This window comes from Telmatherina bonti (assembly GCF_933228915.1).
Source record: "Telmatherina bonti genome assembly, chromosome: 12".
NCBI lineage: Eukaryota > Metazoa > Chordata > Actinopteri > Atheriniformes > Telmatherinidae > Telmatherina > Telmatherina bonti.
The window spans coordinates 40,063,651-40,077,008 of record NC_136610.1 but is presented as its reverse complement, the minus strand read 5'-3'; positions in this window follow the sequence as shown (position 1 = coordinate 40,077,008).

Sequence of the window (13,358 nt, the reverse complement as noted above, 5' to 3'; positions counted from 1 at the left end):
AAATAACGTCATTTGCCGTTTCTCACTTGCCTTTTATCATCGAACACGTCCCTGTTAATAAGTGGACATGTGGCAAGCTTAGCACATGACATGTACGTCTGTTGTTTCACGTCGCGCCTCGCCCGGATGTTTTAGCCGGATTGTTTTCAATTACTTTTACTTCCAGCTTGTGTCTCAGGATGGAAACACAGTCCTTGGCTGTAGGAAGAGACCCAGCAGAAGCCTGGTAGCTATCCCCACCATGCTGGTCCTTGGTTATCCAGCGGTCTGCAGTGGAGAGCCAGTCACAAAGAAAATGTCGTTACAACACAGCGGCTGGCTCCTAAAAAAGACCTCCATCCATGGCTGTCTAGTCGTGGTTTCATTGGGAAATGTGAACAAAGCTTTTCCTCACAGCTGACATGTTGGCGCTGAAAACGTCCACCAAAGCTGGCCTCTGTTGTCTGACGCTGTGCAGGTGGGTGTGGCTTTCTTCTCATGTACCTGGAGAAGATGACCAATCAGAGTCCCCCACTGGAGGTATCCATCCATCTTCTGCCGCTTATCCGGGGTCGGGTCGCGGGGGCAGCAGCCTAAGCAGGGAAGCCCAGACTTCCCTCTCCCCAGCCACATTTGCCAACTCAACTCTGCGGGGGGGATCCCGAGGCGTTCCCAGGCCAGCCGAGAGATATAATCCCTCCAGCGTGTCCTGGGTCTTCCCCGTGGTCTCCTCCCAGAGGGACGTGCCTGGAACACCTCACCAGGGAGGTCCAGGAGGCATCCTGACCAGATGCCCGAGCCACCTCAACTGGTTCCTCTCGATGCGGAGGAGCAGCGGCTCTACTCTGATCTCCTCCCGGATGACCGAGTTCCTCACCCTATCTCTAAGGGAGAGCCCGGCCACCCTGCGGAGGAAACTCATTTCAGCCGCCTGTATACGAGATCTGGTTCTTTCGGTGACGACCCACAGCTCATGACCATAGGTGAGGGTAGGAACGTAGATCGACTGGTAAATCGAGAGCTTCGCCTTCTGGCTCAGCTCCTTCTTCACCACGACAGACCGGCGCAGAGTCCGCATTACTGCAGACGCCGCACCGATCCGTCTGTCCATCTCACGCTCCATCCTTCCCTCACTCGTGAACAAGACCCCGAGATATTTAAACTCCTCCACTTGAGGCAGGACCTGACTCCCGACCCGGAGAGGGCAATCCACCCTATTCCGGCTGAGGACCATGGTCTCAGATTTGGAGGTGCTGATTCTCATCTTCTCTGACTGAAATATCGATGTAGAGAAAGTAAAACCAATCATTTTAAGCACCATGCAAACTGATGAGAGATGATGAAAAACTTGTCTGAGTATTTAACACTTTTGTAGAAAGCTCAATCCTGATAATATTGGTAGATATACGGCAGGGTACACCCTGAACATGTCGCCCGTCCACCACAGCTTCGCAGATAGCAGTAACGTTATATTGGTATGGTCGTTACCATTCATAAGCTGACTTATCACAGTATTTTTGTAACAGTTTTACCTTTTAAACTTTTAATTCCCATGCCTAACTAACCATGGTAGAGGGAGGGGGACTGATCCTGCAGATGAAGACATCATGCTTGCAGTCTACGACTTGGTCAGGTCTAGATTCAGGTCTACATTCAGGTCGAGGGTCAGAGTCAGCTGACTACCTGAATGAACAGGTTTTTCCATCTTCCTCCAGGATTAATGGGCTCAGATTGGGAAAGACTGGTTCAGGGAACAGGAGAGATCATTTTCACCAGATTCCAGACCTGAACCCCAGGTTTCTGCGCCAGAAATCCGCCGTCAGGCGTAACACGCCGGCGTTTAAAGCACGTCTTGCATAAAACAGTGCAGCAGCTAAAACTCCTCGACTGGCTGCTTGTTTCACCAATTTTCCCCTTTCAGCTCAGTTTAGAAGGTTCAGTGTGATTATTAACATGATTATTTTAATTGTTGCTTTTTTTTCTTATTGTTCAACAGGCTTGTGTTTAGAAACTACATGAAACATTATTAGGATATAACTAGAAAAATAAATCTCATCGAAATAAAATATTGTTGGGCAGCAGAATGTTTTTATGTCCTTTATATGTTTGCCTTTAAAGTTTATAATATATGTGGACGGTGAAACGGCCAATCAGGCGAGGTCCTGCATGAAGCCATGTTTGTGTGGCCCTAACCCTGACTTCACAGTAACATCAGTCAGTTCAGTTCTTTAGGACAATTTACTGATTAAATTATTGTCAGACATCATTTTAAATGTATTTATGAACCATGGACCTGCAGGTGACCGTAGGTCTGCAGCCGGGCTGCTGGAGGCGGAGCTACAGGATCACCTGTCCGTCCTGACTCCAGTCTGCCTGTTTGTCCTTTAAATGTTTGGATAAGTTTCTCTCTACGAGGCTCTGTAGCGTGGCCGCACCGCGGCGCCTCGACGTGAAGCGGTTTCATCTTTATTGTTCCGTTTGGACCCGAAAAACTTCCAAACATCCTTCAGACGCTCCTCGTCAGCATGCAGGCTTTACAGCTTCATGCAGCGAGCAGCACATCCATGGGCTGTTCAGGATTCGCCGCATCCTTCACTGAATCCTAAACAGCGTACTTTTGTTGTGTACCCAAAGTACCGCCTGGAGATTATTGTCCAGTTTTATCTCTGACCTGGTCTGTCTGCAACCCAACGTCCCGGTTACACTTCCACCTCGCCGACTGCGTCTTAGAGACACAGGCTCCACTTTACCACTTCTTCTGTGTGAAAAGACAGAAAAAGTGCCGTTTGTGTTTCAATGCTGGTATAGTACCGCTGCAAAGCTCTACTACTGCAGTACCAGTATAGTATATACTGGTACTGCAGTATATACTGGTACTGCAGTATATACTGGTACCAGTATAGTATATACTGGTACTGCAGTATATACTGGTACTGCAGTATATACTGGTACCAGTATAGTATATACTGGTACTGCAGTATATACTGGTACTGCAGTATATACTGGTACCAGTATAGTATATACTGGTACCAGTATATACTATACTGGTACCAGTATACCGTGCAGGCCCAGCTGTCATACGCCAGTTGTCGGCCAGCCGGAACGCCGAAGGGATTGTTGTATGGGGTTAAAAGTTCGGTCCTGGTCCCGGTTTGTCATCATGGGACGTAGAACCAGACCCACTCTACATGTCTCGTCGTTTAATCGTTTCTCTTCTTCTCTCGTCGTTCAGCAGATGATTATAAAAACACATCATTCATCAGACGTCCCATTCTTTGGGGGACCCTGAAAGCAGCAGGTCCTTCCTGAACCTGCAGAAAGCTGTAGATCTGGGGTCCTTCATGTGTTCGGCTGCCGGCTGAGCCTGAATAAAAACGCTTTCTGACAAGTTTTTATTTATTAATTCTTTCTTCTTGTTTGTTTCAGATTTTTTCAAATTAACATTTAGATTAAAAGAATAAAACATTTATATATTTTATTTATTTTTTTGCATCTCAGTCCAGGATTTGGTCCTTGTTGCCCGGACCTCATGTCAAAGTGTCCTCGGGACCTGCCATGGTGAATGTAGGCTACGACAAGCCGCCTGGCTACATTATCATCAAGATTTTCTCTGCACTTTTTCTTTCATTTTTTTCCTTTTTTCAGTGAGAAAAACAATGTTTGATTTATTAGTTTAACAAACTTTGACGATCAGTTCTTTTTCTTAAACTGCTTTTATGTTTTGTTTCAATCAAACTAAAACTACATTAAATATTGTGGAATGATTTATGCTAAATTATCTTTAAATAATATTCTCTGTCGCTGCTAAAAGTTGACTTCCAGACGATGAACTGGCAGATTTAGTTTTTACCTTTAGACACAGAACTGTTTGAACCCCCCCACCCCCACCCCCATCCTGCCCCCCACCCCCACATAGCAGCCTGTATGTTCTGGCATCACCGCTCCACAGACATATGCTGACATCGTGGAGCGACATATGGTCCCATGGAGGCGAGCCGTTCTGCCGGGAGGTCTGCAGTCATTCCTGCATGTCCATGAAAGACCTGATTCTGTCCTGTGATTGGCTAATTGGATATTCATGTAAACAGGAAGCAGAACAGGTGGAACTGATAAACAGACTGGACGCTGTCTATAATACCAAGAATGTTTTTCTTTTTTCCTCATGACCACTTTTGTCTGACTGAAGTCAGAATCATTTCCTGAATGAAGACGTTTCTTCTCCTTTACAGTTTTTTTGCCTCATGAAAGCTGATTTTCTCCTTCAGAAGATGAAGGATAAATGTTGATGTGTTGACGCTGGAACCTTCGCTGTTCCACCTGGACATGCTGCCGGGGTGGCAGAACATACAATATGGCTGCCAAGAAGCTGTCACAAGACTCACAGTGGAACAGGACAACATGATGTTGCAACCCGACGGGAAGTCTGCAACCCGACGGGAGGTCTGCGACCCGACGGGAGGTCTGCAACCCGACGGGAGGTCTGCAACCCGACGGGAGGTCTGCAACCTGACGGGAGGCCTGCAACCCGATGGGAAGTCTGCAACCTGACGGGAGGCCTGCAACCTGACGGGAGGTCTGCAACCCGACGGGAGGTCTGCAACCCGACGGGAGGTCTGCAACCCGACGGGAGGTCTGCAACCCGACGGGAGGTCTGCAACCCGACGGGAGGTCTGCAACCTGACGGGAGGCCTGCAACCCGATGGGAAGTCTGCAACCTGACGGGAGGTCTGCAACCCGACGGGAAGTCTGCAACCCGATGGTAGGTCTGCAACCCGACGGGAGGTCTGCAACCCGACGGGAAGTCTGCAACCCGACGGGAGGTCTGCAACCTGACGGGAGGTCTGCAACCCGACGGGAAGTCTGCAACCTGACGGGAGGTCTGCAACCCGATGGTAGGTCTGCAACCCGACGGGAAGTCTGCAACCTGACGGGAGGTCTGCAACCCGATGGTAGGTCTGCAACCCGACGGGAGGTCTGCAACCTGACGGGAGGTCTGCAACCCGACGGGAGGTCTGCAACCCGACGGGAAGTCTGCAACCCGACGGGAGGTCTGCAACCCGACAGGAGGTCTGCAACCTGACGGGAGGTCTGCAACCTGACGGGAGGTCTGCAACCTGACGGGAGGTCTGCAACCTGACGGGAGGTCTGCAACCCGATGGTAGGTCTGCAACCCGACGGGAGGTCTGCAACCCGATGGTAGGTCTGCAACCCGACGGGAGGTCTGCAACCCGACGGGAGGTCTGCAACCCGACGGGAGGTCTGCAACCCGACGGGAGGTCTGCAACCCGACGGGAGGTCTGCAACCCGACGGGAGGTCTGCAACCCGACGGGAGGTCTGCAACCCGACGGAAAGTCTGCAACCCGACGGGAGGTCTGCAACCCGACGGAAAGTCTGCAACCCGACGGGAGGTCTGCAACCCGACGGGAGGTCTGCAACCCGACGGAAAGTCTGCAACCCGACGGAAAGTCTGCAACCCGACGGGAAGTCTGCAACCCGACGGGAAGTCTGCAACCCGACGGGAGGTCTGCAACCCGACGGGAGGTCTGCAACCCGACGGGAGGTCTGCAACCCGACGGGAGGTCTGCAACCCGACGGGGGGTCTGCAACCCGACGGGAGGTCTGCAACCTGACGGGAGGTCTGCAACCCGATGGTAGGTCTGCAACCCGATGGTCGGTCTGCAACCTGACGGGAGGCCTGCAACCCGATGGTAGGTCTGCAACCCGACAGGAGGTCTGCAACCCGATGGTAGGTCTGCAACCCAACGGGAGGTCTGCAACCTGACGGGAGGTCTGCAACCCGACGGGGGGTCTGCAACCCGATGGTAGGTCTGCAACCCAACGGGAGGTCTGCAACCTGACGGGAGGTCTGCAACCCGACAGGAGGTCTGCAACCCGATGGTAGGTCTGCAACCCAACGGGAGGTCTGCAACCTGACGGGAGGTCTGCAACCCGACGGGGGGTCTGCAACCCGATGGTAGGTCTGCAACCCGATGGTCGGTCTGCAACCTGACGGGAGGCCTGCAACCCGATGGTAGGTCTGCAACCTGACGGGAGGCCTGCAACCCGACGGTAGGTCTGCAACCTGACGGGAGGCCTGCAACCCGACGGTAGGTCTGCAACCTGACGGGAAGTCTGCAACCCGACGGGAGGTCTGCAACCCGACGGGAGGTCTGCAACCCGACGGTAGGTCTGCAACCTGACGGGAGGTCTGCAACCCGATGGTAGGTCTGCAACCTGACGGGAGGCCTGCAACCCGACGGGAGGTCTGCAACCCAACGGGAAGTCTGCAACCCGACGGGAGGTCTGCAACCCGACGGGAAGTCTGCAACCCGACGGGAGGTCTGCAACCCGACGGGAGGTCTGCAACCCGACGGGAGGTCTGCAACCCAACGGGAAGTCTGCAACCCGACGGGAGGTCTGCAACCCGACGGTAGCTCTGCAACCTGACGGGAGGCCTGCAACCCGATGGTAGGTCTGCAACCCAACGGGAAGTCTGCAACCCGACGGGAGGTCTGCAACCCGACGGGAGGTCTGCAACCCGACGGTAGGTCTGCAACCCGACGGGAGGTCTGCAACCCGACGGGAGGTCTGCAACCTGACAGGAGGCCTGCAACCCGATGGTAGGTCTGCAACCCAACGGGAAGTCTGCAACCTGACGGGAGGCCTGCAACCCGACGGGAGGTCTGCAACCCGACGGGAGGCCTGCAACCCGACGGGAGGTCTGCAACCCAACGGGAAGTCTGCAACCCGACGGGAGGTCTGCAACCCAACGGGAAGTCTGCAACCCGACGGGAGGTCTGCAACCCGACGGGAGGTCTGCAACCCGACGGGAGGTCTGCAACCCGACGGGGGGTCTGCAACCCGACGGGAGGTCTGCAACCCGACGGGAGGTCTGCAACCCGACGGGAGGTCTGCAACCCGACGGGAGGTCTGCAACCCGACGGGGAGTCTGCAACCCGACGGGAGGTCTGCAACCCGACGGGAGGTCTGCAACCCGACGGGAGGTCTGCAACCCGACGGGAGGTCTGCAACCCGACGGGGGGTCTGCAACCCGACGGGAGGTCTGCAACCCGACGGGGGGTCTGCAACCCGACGGGGGGTCTGCAACCCGACGGGAGGTCTGCAACCCGACGGGAGGTCTGCAACCCGACGGGGGGTCTGCAACCCGACGGGGGGTCTGCAACCCGACGGGAGGTCTGCAACCCGACGGGAGGTCTGCAACCCGACGGGGGGTCTGCAACCTGACGGGAGGTCTGCAACCCGACAGGAGGTCTGCAACCCGACGGGGGGTCTGCAACCTGACGGGAGGTCTGCAACCCGACAGGAGGTCTGCAACCCGACGGGGGGTCTGCAACCAGGAAGCAACAAGGAAGCATTGATTTGGTGAGACAGGCAGTGAAAATGTTGCAGCTGTCTGGTGAATCACAGCAGCACTAACGTACAAACATATCAGGACTACATGAGAGGATTCTGTCTGAGTCGGGCCTTGTTCTCATTAAGAGTGATGAAAACGTGAGCGTGCGCTCTTTATCTCTAGAGAATGATACCATGAAGCTTCTCCACTTGTCGGTCATTATGCATGAGTTTCATTTAAAATGGGTCAGGATTTTTGCAAGTCTGCAGCAAAGAGAAGCAGCAAGCAACCGTGTTTGCATAATATGATGAAAAGGCTATTTTGTTATGCAAGAAAATGTTCCTTTAAAAATTAAACACTTTTTGATCAAAAAGAGAATGATTCCTTGTGTTAAAACGGTATTAAAGATTTCTGAGCAAAGCCAGATGAAGTCCAGCTGAGTTGAAATGTTAAGGATCGGGATGGACTAAACACTGAAAACACTCCAAACCAGCCTCTGTGTCACTGAACAGTAACTGAACAATGCCAGACTAGAATTTGGCAACCTCGAAGGAGACATTTGTTTCTCAAGAGCTGCTTCTCCAAGCCAGAAGTTGTTTATAAAGAGGAGAAAATGAGACATTGTTCTGATCACAAACACGACAAAACACAGAAATAAATGAAATACTGCAGATCTATTGCTCTGGTCATAAGTCGCGTTTCTGCTCTATTTTTATTAAAGGTTGTCATTTATTGGTGTGTGTGGGTAACAGGAAGGCAGTCTATATCCTATAGTTTCCATCTTTTCATGGGTTTCACTGACATCACAGATGTTTTGTGGCCGCCACCTTTAGGACCTAGCGCCATCAACTGACCGAAGAAAATATGGCAATCGCACATCTCTCCAAGAGAAAAAGAGAGTTTTTTTTTTTTTTAAATCAGCATTTTAGGTTTCGATCCATGTCTTTTACCAACTGAGTTACTAACTCCTCTAAAATCAGCCCAACTTTTACCAAATTTGTCTTTTGCAGACGTTTTCATTTATTTAATTCATAATCCATCCCCCTACACCGGCCAATCCCTGAAGGCATATAAGAGTACCGACGCCTACCGTTACTTTACATCAGGATGGGTAACTGATGCCAAACTTCACCATCTGATGGACAAACATATTTTCTTCATCACAGGAAAGGTACGTCTTCATTCACTGTTTTGCTAGCTTAATATGCGGTTTAAACTGGGAAAGTTACGTTTGCGATCTCCTTTTGTCTCGCTGTGTTTATTTATGCGCCGTAGTTTGCTGTCCGAAAAAAAACAACCATAAAGCGGGACAGATGGCATTTATTTATTTATTCTTTAACTGTTTCGTTATAATTAATGTTGAAATACCCAAATAATCTATAATACCCTGATTATCTGACACTGAACATAATCAAAAGCCGGTATTCTCGCTGGAGCACTAACCCTACGTTTTCTTCTTGTGTTTGTGTGGCTGTGTTGTAAACTTCAGGTAAAACATTGACAGAGTCTGAGTCTGACCCCAGACGTCCCTGGATCACGGTGCAGGAGGACGAGACCGTCGTCACGGCTCACTGCAGGCTTGGGTTCTCATGCGGCAGCCTTCACGTAATCAGCGGTAGCTGCTGTTGAGGTGAGAAGCGGACAGGCCAGAAACCCTGTGCTTGGACTCAGCCGAGTAGCACATCTGTTCAGGGACTTCCACATGAAGAGCTAAACATCAGCTTTTCTCATAAAGAGCCCCGCCAGACTGGAGCTCCTGGTCCTGACATCATACCATCAGATGAAGAGTGCCAGAGATTTCTGGACATGCTACATGACAGCGAGAAGCAGGAGTCCAAGCCCAAAAGAAGAGCGATCCTGTCTGTTTCAGAGGAACACTCCTACAGGTCAGACAGATCAGAACTTTCCTCCAAGTCATGGTTTATTCATTTTCTCTGTTTTCCTCTGTGATGCCGCTGGACCTGCCCACTCCTCTGTCCAACTTGTTCTCAAGCTCCCGGCTTCAGATGGTCCTCCCTCCTGGTTGAGGGCCATGGTCTTTAACAATCTTCATCTCACACAGCAACAGGTATTGGAAACCTGAATCGGAACATTTCAAATTATTTGGAGTATTTAGCTGTAAATATTTAAAGGTAACATCATTTCAGTTTGGGAGAAATGGAACAAAAGTTTTATTTTTCATTTGGAAAGTTGTACTGTGGCTGCTTCATCAGTGTGCTTTAGAACTATATTCATGTGTCACTGTTTGTTTCCAGTGTGATGGTTGAGGAAGAGACCAGGGAGCAAAGTAAAGGTTTGGTTTGACCAGAGGAAGAGTCGCATCATCACTTTTTAGCATCTTTGATCAGAAGGATTTGCTATCCCCGTCCCTCCCAAGGTACATAGATAAGTTTGACAGGAGACCTCTGCACAGCTTCCAGTACATCTACTGAGAATGTAATGCCAGAGAACCATGCATTCAGCAGGATCCAATGAGTTCAAACTTTAGTTGTTCAAATTTTGATTCCCATTTCGTATTACAATCTTTGTCAGATGGGGTCAGGTGTGCGAGGAGGCAGCAAGAGCAAGCTATGCTGCAGGACCACCACAAAAGCCTCCAAGTAAGGGTTTCAGGGTTCATCATCAACCCAGAATACCCCTGGATTGGAGCTTCACCAGATGGTTTGGTTTCCTGTGCTTGCCATGGTGATGGCGTTTCAGAACCAAGATGCCCCTTTAGGACCCGTCTCTGCTCCCTCAGCCAGAACCGCCAGGATCCATCTTTCTGTCTTGCCATGGGAGGGGATGTGGTTATGTCTCTGAAACCCAACCACAAGTACATGTACCAAGTGCATGTTGCAGAGGCAAGCTACTGCGACTTCATGGTTTGGACACTGCAGGAAGCTTTCACCCAGCGCATCTCGTATAATCCTGCCTTCTTCCACGATGCCTACAGCAAAGTGGTGGAATTTATCAAGAGAGGGGCGCTACCAGAGCTGCTGGGAAAATGCTACACAGCTCCTCGCCTCAGTTCCACAACCACTGAACCGGGATGCAGTCACGATCAACCGGCAGACTGAGATTCCATCGTCTGGAAGCTGCTGACAGAAGAACTTTCACAGATCCTGCATGATCCTGGTGCCCACAGCAATGTGTGCAGAGAGCAGGTTCAGCAACAGTTTGCATGTTCAGAGTTTGTTTTTCATGTCATTTGTTTTCATTTTAACAGATAAAATCCTCAAAGATTTATTTCACTGTGATCATTTCATTTATACAACTTTGGAATTTAAGTACAAGTGTGTTGAACAAAGAGAGTACTGAATAATTTTTCGGCAGGTTTACTGACTAAATAAGCCGTTACTTTAGACTGACAATTAAATATTTAAGTTTCAAACAAGTAAACTCATCTCAATATTAAAACCCATCCATCCATCCATCTTCTGTCGCTTATCCGGGGTCGGGTCACGGGGGCAGCAGCCTAAGCAGGGAAGCCCAGACTTCCCTCTCCCCAGCCACATTTACCAACTCTGCGGGGGGGATCCCGAGGCGTTCCCAGGCCAGCCGAGAGATATAATCCCTCCAGCGGGTCCTGGGTCTTCCCCGGGGTCTCCTCCCAGAGGGACGTGCCTGGAACACCTCACCAGGGAGGTCCAGGAGGCATCCTGACCAGATGCCAGAGCCACCTCAACTGCTTCCTCTCCATGCGGAGGAGCAGCGGCTCTACTCTGATCTCCTCCCGGATGACTGAGCTCCTCACCCTATCTCTAAGGGAGAGCCCGGCCACCCTGCGGAGGAAACTCATTTCAGCCGCCTGTATACGAGATCTCGTTCTTTCGGTCACGACCCACAGCTCATGACCATAGGTGAGGGTAGGAACGTAGATCGACTGATAAATCGAGAGCTTCGCCTTCTGGCTCAGCTCCTTCTTCACCACGACAGACCGGTGCAGAGTCCGCATTACTGCAGACGCCGCACCGATCCGTCTGTCCATCTCACGCTCCATCCTTCCCTCACTTAACAAGACCCCGAGATATTTAAACTCCTCCACTTGAGGCAGGACCTGACTCCCGACCCGGAGAGGGCAATCCACCCTATTCCGGCTGAGGACCATGGTCTCAGATTTGGAGGTGCTGATTCTCATCTTCTCTGACTGAAATATCGATGTAGAGAAAGTAAAACCAATCATTTTAAGCACCATGCAAACTGATGAGAGATGATGAAAAACTTGTCTGAGTATTTAACACTTTTGTAGAAAGCTCAATCCTGATAATATTGGTAGATATACGGCAGGGTACACCCTGAACATGTCGCCCGTCCACCACAGCTTCGCAGATAGCAGTAACGTTATATTGGTATGGTCGTTACCATTCATAAGCTGACTTATCACAGTATTTTTGTAACAGTTTTACCTTTTAAACTTTTAATTCCCATGCCTAACTAACCATGGTAGAGGGAGGGGGACTGATCCTGCAGATGAAGACATCATGCTTGCAGTCTACGACTTGGTCAGGTCTAGATTCAGGTCTACATTCAGGTCGAGGGTCAGAGTCAGCTGACTACCTGAATGAACAGGTTTTTCCATCTTCCTCCAGGATTAATGGGCTCAGATTGGGAAAGACTGGTTCAGGGAACAGGAGAGATCATTTTCACCAGATTCCAGACCTGAACCCCAGGTTTCTGCGCCAGAAATCCGCCGTCAGGCGTAACACGCCGGCGTTTAAAGCACGTCTTGCATAAAACAGTGCAGCAGCTAAAACTCCTCGACTGGCTGCTTGTTTCACCAATTTTCCCCTTTCAGCTCAGTTTAGAAGGTTCAGTGTGATTATTAACATGATTATTTTAATTGTTGCTTTTTTTTCTTATTGTTCAACAGGCTTGTGTTTAGAAACTACATGAAACATTATTAGGATATAACTAGAAAAATAAATCTCATCGAAATAAAATATTGTTGGGCAGCAGAATGTTTTTATGTCCTTTATATGTTTGCCTTTAAAGTTTATAATATATGTGGACGGTGAAACGGCCAATCAGGCGAGGTCCTGCATGAAGCCATGTTTGTGTGGCCCTAACCCTGACTTCACAGTAACATCAGTCAGTTCAGTTCTTTAGGACAATTTACTGATTAAATTATTGTCAGACATCATTTTAAATGTATTTATGAACCATGGACCTGCAGGTGACCGTAGGTCTGCAGCCGGGCTGCTGGAGGCGGAGCTACAGGATCACCTGTCCGTCCTGACTCCAGTCTGCCTGTTTGTCCTTTAAATGTTTGGATAAGTTTCTCTCTACGAGGCTCTGTAGCGTGGCCGCACCGCGGCGCCTCGACGTGAAGCGGTTTCATCTTTATTGTTCCGTTTGGACCCGAAAAACTTCCAAACATCCTTCAGACGCTCCTCGTCAGCATGCAGGCTTTACAGCTTCATGCAGCGAGCAGCACATCCATGGGCTGTTCAGGATTCGCCGCATCCTTCACTGAATCCTAAACAGCGTACTTTTGTTGTGTACCCAAAGTACCGCCTGGAGATTATTGTCCAGTTTTATCTCTGACCTGGTCTGTCTGCAACCCAACGTCCCGGTTACACTTCCACCTCGCCGACTGCGTCTTAGAGACACAGGCTCCACTTTACCACTTCTTCTGTGTGAAAAGACAGAAAAAGTGCCGTTTGTGTTTCAATGCTGGTATAGTACCGCTGCAAAGCTCTACTACTGCAGTACCAGTATAGTATATACTGGTACTGCAGTATATACTGGTACTGCAGTATATACTGGTACCAGTATAGTATATACTGGTACTGCAGTATATACTGGTACTGCAGTATATACTGGTACCAGTATAGTATATACTGGTACTGCAGTATATACTGGTACTGCAGTATATACTGGTACCAGTATAGTATATACTGGTACCAGTATATACTATACTGGTACCAGTATACCGTGCAGGCCCAGCTGTCATACGCCAGTTGTCGGCCAGCCGGAACGCCGAAGGGATTGTTGTATGGGGTTAAAAGTTCGGTCCTGGTCCCGGTTTGTCATCATGGGACG